Source organism: Heterocephalus glaber, unplaced genomic scaffold (genome assembly GCF_053883595.1).
Source record: "Heterocephalus glaber isolate CG9 unplaced genomic scaffold, H.glaber_assembly_v1.0 deba00001523, whole genome shotgun sequence".
In the NCBI taxonomy this organism is placed as follows: Eukaryota; Metazoa; Chordata; class Mammalia; order Rodentia; family Bathyergidae; genus Heterocephalus; species Heterocephalus glaber.
Window position 1 is genome coordinate 23,177,373 of NW_028258327.1, and position 6,498 is coordinate 23,183,870.

The window sequence follows — 6,498 nt, forward strand, 5'->3', positions numbered from 1 at the left end:
AGCCTTATAATGTTAGTGATTTATTCCATTTCCTATATTCTAGCCACAAACCACACTAAAGCAGCAATCACAGTCAGTAAAAGCTTTATGACAAGCATTGAACATGGCTTTGCTTTAATAGCAAAGAAAATATAGCTATGAAACTATTATCGACTCCCATCACACAATTAATTTTGATACAAAACTAACAGTATTTTGTTTCATGTATTAATATAAGATTTCAAAATGTTGAGGTGCTTGATGTTTACTCATTTACATTTCTTAAATATTCTTTACTAATAACCAACCCAGTAGCCAAGAAAAATATAAAATTTTAGTTCTGTAGATTCAATGAAAGCACTTTAAGAGCAAGCCAAGGAATAAAGGAGGTAAGTGTCTTCAGTTTAATAAACATCACTTGGATACTTGATATGTACAAAGTTTCACTGAGCTGTCTATGAACACAGAAGTAAAAAATTATTGATTCCTTTGCATGAGGAAATTACTTTTGAATGTTGAAAATGAAGCAACAGGTAAATAATCCTATTCACGGTAAAAGTAATAAGAGAAGCCCTAGCTCTTCTACATACAAAAGGCTACTGGATTCAAAGAAGATCAGAGTTCTAAAATGTTCTGCTATCTCTTCTCGCCTTTTAGCTAAGATCAAGTGTAGTCTAATATGTTCTGCCATGGTGAAAGCTCTAAATTCACTACTATCAAAGCCTCCCAAGAGATGAGAAAATATTCACAATTACCATGATATGTCAGAGAATATACTAATTTACTTTTTTTTCCCATTAAGTTTATTGGTACATTTTAGGTATAAAATACAGTTACATTCATCATTGGGATCTTGTACCTTTACATGAGTATCTTGATTCTTATTTTTTCCCCATCCTGTGCCCTCCCTTCACCCCCTCCACCCTTCCCTATTTGCAGAGACTTTGTTTCCATATTTTTCTGTTCTGATATTTTTTCTTTTCCCTTCTTGCCTCTCCCCCACCCCTCCCAATTCCCCTGCTCCTTTAGACCTTTACTTCCTATTATGCAGTATCAATTATACACTTTTAAAATTACAGTATCAAGATCTAGGAGTCATTACCACAGATTTTACAGAATTTAAAAGGATATATAAAGCATATTACAAAAATTTGTTTTGAAATAAATGTGACAACTTCTAAGAAGTACCTTGGAAGTACAAATTAATGAAACTAACTCTGGAGGAAATATAAAATTTGAATAGCACCTATTAAAGAAAATGTATTTCTAGCTTGAAAACCTACCTATATGACAACAACAGGCTCGTATACATTTTAACTGATAAATTATATCAAACATTTAAAGCAGAAAAAAAAGGAACACTTCTCCCCTCATTTTAAGAAATCAACATTGTGCTAATCCTAAAATTGTATAAAGATAATAGAAGAAAGAAGTATGAATATAGATAGAAATTTGTTTCACTGATATGGAAAAGTTTTAGATAACTTAATAGATTGAATATTAAGGTACTTGTAGAAGCAAAATAAGTAATGTGTTCTTTTAAGATTTGCTTTTCCCATAACTCCTTGTTTAAGGTGACAGTTATCTGACTCTAACCAGTAACTTCATTAACCTAACAAAGTTACCATGCCAGGGTGAATTTACAATGTATATGTGCCTATTTTCTGTCTGTGACCTGTAAATAGGAACTGGAATTGTATTTACATATCAAAGACCACTAGGGATGAGATAATGGCTAAAAAGGATACAAAAAGGGAAATGCTGAACAAAGGGGGCACAGATACTAGCCAGACTGTTTCTGGCATTGCCACCCACCGGAAAGACGAAATTTTAGCTGAATTCTGTGTCTCCCTGTATTTCTTTCCAAGATTTCCGCAACATAACAAAACAAACTATTAGAAGTCAGATCTGGCAGTATGTAGAAAGTGGTTATATTATAGGGATGGCAGAGTTGGTTCTGCATTGGAAGATCCAGCCCCAAAAGTCATCATTTTAACAGAGGAAAGGAAAAAGCCATATGATCCTGCCACTAGTTGGAAAAAAAGTGTTGGACTAAATTTTACAGCTGTTCATGGTAAAAGCTATCAGGAGACTAGAAGTAGAACAGAACCTTCTCAACAGATTAAAGACATGTACTCTATAATTCCAGCAAAGATGCCTTATATGATTGGAGAAGGTACAATGTTTTCTCCCTAAGGTGGGGAACAAGGGCAGATATGCTTACTCTTCATCTGTCCATTAGACTTTGAAACATAGGCCTAAAACAAAATAGTCTGGCAATAAAATGACACAATTAGGATAGGATTGGCAAGGTAGAAGCAAAATCTTTCTATGTAGATGAAATGATCATCTACAGAGAAAATACTAAGAAATCTCTAGGAGCCCCTAGAACTTGTATTTGAATTTAGCAGGATTAGAAAACACAAGGTATATATAAAAATTCAGGTCTGTGTATACTTGCTATAAATGAAGAATTGGATATTGAAATTTAAAAGTTATGTAGGAGTACAAAGGACCTAGAAAAGTAAAAAGAAAAAAAAACAACAGTGTTGGAAGACATTTAGTACCTAATTTTAAGACTTTTTCTAAAGCTACAGTAATCAAGGCAGTGTTGGTGAGAGGAAAGACATATAAATCATTGGAATAAAACAGAGAATCAAGAAATAGAACCACACATATATGGTCCACTGAGTTTTGAAAGAGTATTTAAAATTAACATTTTATAGAATATAAACTCAATTCAAGAGCTGAGGAAAAGATAGTGTTTTCAGCAAATGGCACTAGAACACCTGGTAACCATATATAAAAAATTAACCTCGACCCTTTATTTCCATACATAAAAATAACTTGAAATGACCTATGAACCTAAATATGAAAGCCTAAAAGTATAAAACTTTAAGAAGAAATTATAAGGGAAAATGTTTATAAATTTAGGGTAGGCAAGAACTTCCTAGGATACAAAAAAAAATGATGTATAAAAGAAAAAAATTGACAAATGAAATTCCACCAAAATTTAGAATTTTTATAAGACATCTTGAAAATGAAAAGTAGTCCTTAAACAGACCATATTTACAATGCATATAACCTATGAGGAGAATATGTAAAGAACTCTTACAGCTCATTAAGAGACAACTCAATTAAAAAGTAGACACAAGAAGATGATAAATAGCCAGTATAGCACAAGGAAAGGTGTACAACATTAGAATCAGGAAAATACTAATCAGTACAATAACAAGACTGAATTATACTCTCATCAGGGAGATGAAGTTAAAAGCTTTTTTTTTCTTTTTGAAATGCATTTGATTTTTATCTTTCTAAGTTCTTTTTTTGGTACATTTTAGGTATACAATTCGTTTACATTTATCATTGGGTGTTTGTACCTGTACATGATATATCTTGGTTCTTATTTTTTCCCCATTACCAGTGCACCCTTCACCTCTCCACCCTTCCCTATTTACACAGACATCATTTCAATTTTTTTTTCTTTTCTCATAGTTTTTCCTTCACTTTCCCCTTCCCCTCCCTTCACCCCTTCGTCCTTGGATCTTTTTTCCTATTTCAAATTATCAATTACTCATTTTAATCATTTTAACCCTTGTTTACACTATCAATTTCTCACACTAGTAAAACTATTTGGTATTTACACATGTGTGTCCCATTTATTCCACTTAAGAGTATGGCCATTACATGCATCCATTTAGCTATAAATGACTCTAGTTTTTTGTTCTTTATGGCTGAGTAGTACTCCATTTTATTTAAAAAACCACATCTTTATCCAGTTTCCAATTGATGGGCACTTGGGCTGCTTCCAAGCTTTAGCTATTACAAACTGTGCTGCTATGAACATGGGTGCACATATATCGCTGTGGTATGATTCTTTTAATTCTTTCAGGAAGATACCCAGCAGGGGAATAGCTGGGTCAAATGGGACCTCTAGTCCTAGTTCTTTGAGGTATCTCCATACTGATTTCCGCACCAGATTACATTCCCACCAGCAATGGAGAAGGGTTCTTTCTCCCCACATTCCCACCAGCATTTGTTACTGGTTGATTTCTTGATAGCAGCCATTCTTTCTGGGGTGAGGAGGAATCTCAGTGTTGTTTTCATCTGCATCTCTCGAATGACCAGTGATGTTGAACATTTTTTCATATATTTGTTTGCTGCTTTTACTTCTTTGTCTGAGGAATGTCTGTTCATTTCAGATGCCTATTTTTGAATTGGGTCTTTGAATTTGAGGGGTCTGATTTTTTTCAATTCTTTATGTATTCTAGGTAGTAATCCTTTGAGGTACAGCTGCTAAAAATTTTTTCTCATATAGTAGGTTGTCTGTTAGCTCTGTTGGTGGTTTCTTTTGCAGTGCAGAAGCTTTTTAATAAGATGAGATCCCAGTTGTTGATTCTGCTAGTTCCCATGCTACTGAGGTTTTGTTCATGAAGTCTTTTCCTATGCCAAGATCTTCAGGAGTTCTACCTAACTTATCTTCCAGCAAGTTTATTGTTTCTGTTTTAATATTTAGTTCTTTAATCCACTTCAATCTTAATTTAGTGCATGGTGATAGCTATGGGTCTAGTTTTAATCTTTGGCAGGTTGAAATCGAGTTTTTCCAACACCATGTATTAAATAGGCTATCTTTCCTCCAATGATGGTGGTTGGATCCTTTGTCAAAGATGAGGTGGCTGAGTATGTCTGGAGTTACTTCTGTATCTTCTAATCTATTCCACTGATCCTCAGGTCTGTTCTTTTGCCAGTACCATACCATTTTTATCACAGTAGCTTTGTAGTATAGTTTCAAGTTGGGGATTGTGATACTCCCAGCCATGTCTCTGTTGCTTAGAATTGCTTTTGCTATTCTAGGTCTCTTCTGGTTCCAAATGAATTTTTGGATTGTTTTCTCTAGTTCTGTGAAGTATATTGTTGGAATTTCCATCGGCATTGCATTGAATCTATATAGTAGTTTTGGAAGTATGGCCATTTTCACTATATTAGTTCTTCCTACCCAGGAACAAGGGATGTCTTTTCATTTTCTTATATCCTCTTCAATCTCTTTTTTCAGAGTGCTATAGTTTTCAGTGTAGAAGTCTTTTTGCTTGCTTTGTTAGATTGATTCCTAGATATTTCATTTTTTTGAATGCTATTGTAAAAGGAATTGTTTCCCTAATTTCTCTCTCAGTGAGTCTGTTATTTGTGTATAAGAAGGCTTTTGTTTTTTGCATTGACCTTATATCCAGCTACTCTACTGAATCTGTCATTAAGTCTAGAAATCTTTTGGCTGAGATTTTTGGGTCTTTTATGTAAAGTATCATATTGTCACAAATAATGACAGTTTAACTTCTTCTTTTCCTATCTATTCTGTTTATTTCTTTCTCTTCTAATTGATGTGGCTAATGTGACCAGAACTATATTGAGCAGGAGTGGTGATAGTGGGCATCCTTGTCTTGTTCCTGATTTTAGCATGAAAGCTTTTGGGTTTTGACCATTTAGTATGATGTTGGCTGTTGGTTTTTCATAGATGGCCTTAATCAGGTCAAGATAAAGACCTTCTATTCCAATTTTCTGTAGGGTTTTTATCATGAATGGGTGTTGGATTTTGTCGAATGACTTTTCTGCATCTATTGAGATGATCGTATGGTTTTTGTCCTTGACTCTGTTAATATAGTGTATTACATATATTGATTTATGAATGTTGAACCATCCTTGCATCCCTGGGATAAATACCTCTTGGTCAGGGTGTATGATCTTCTTGATGACCCTCTGTATTCTGTTTGCCAGTATCTTATTGAGGATTTTTGCATCTATATTCATTAAGGAGATTGGCCTGCAGTTCTCTTTTTGGGTTGGGTCTTTCCCTGGTTTTGGAATCAAAGTCACACTTGCTTCTAGGAATGAATTTGGAAGTATTGTTTCCCTTTCAATTTCCTTGATGAGTTTAAAGAGTAGTGGCAATAGTTCTTCTTTAAATGTCTTATAGAATTCAGCAGTAAAGCCATCAGGACTTGGGGTTTTCTTTGTTGGTAAATTTTTTATTACATTTTCAGTTTCACTCACTATAATTGGAGTGTTTAGAATTTCTATATCTTCTTCATTTAACTTTGGCAATTCATATGTATCTAGGAATCTGGTCATTTCTTCTGTGTTTTCCATTTTATTGGAGTACAGGTTCTCAAAGTAGGTATTGATGATCCTCTGGATTTCTGTTGGGTCTGTTGTGACTTCACTTTTTCATTCTTAATTACATGGATTTGAGCCTTTTCTTTCCTTTTTTTGATGAGACTGGCTAAAGGTTTATTGATTTTATTTATCCTTTCAAAAAACCAACTCTTTAATTCATTGATTTTTGTATTGTTCTCTTAGTCTCCATTGGATTGATTTCTGCTCTGATCTTTATAATTTCCTCTCTTGTATGAGCTTTGGATTTGTTATACTCTTCTTTTTCTGGCAGCAGCTTGAGGTTTTGCATTAGGTTATTTATCTGAGTTTTCTCAGTTTTCCTAATATGGGCATTCACTTCTATGAGTTTCC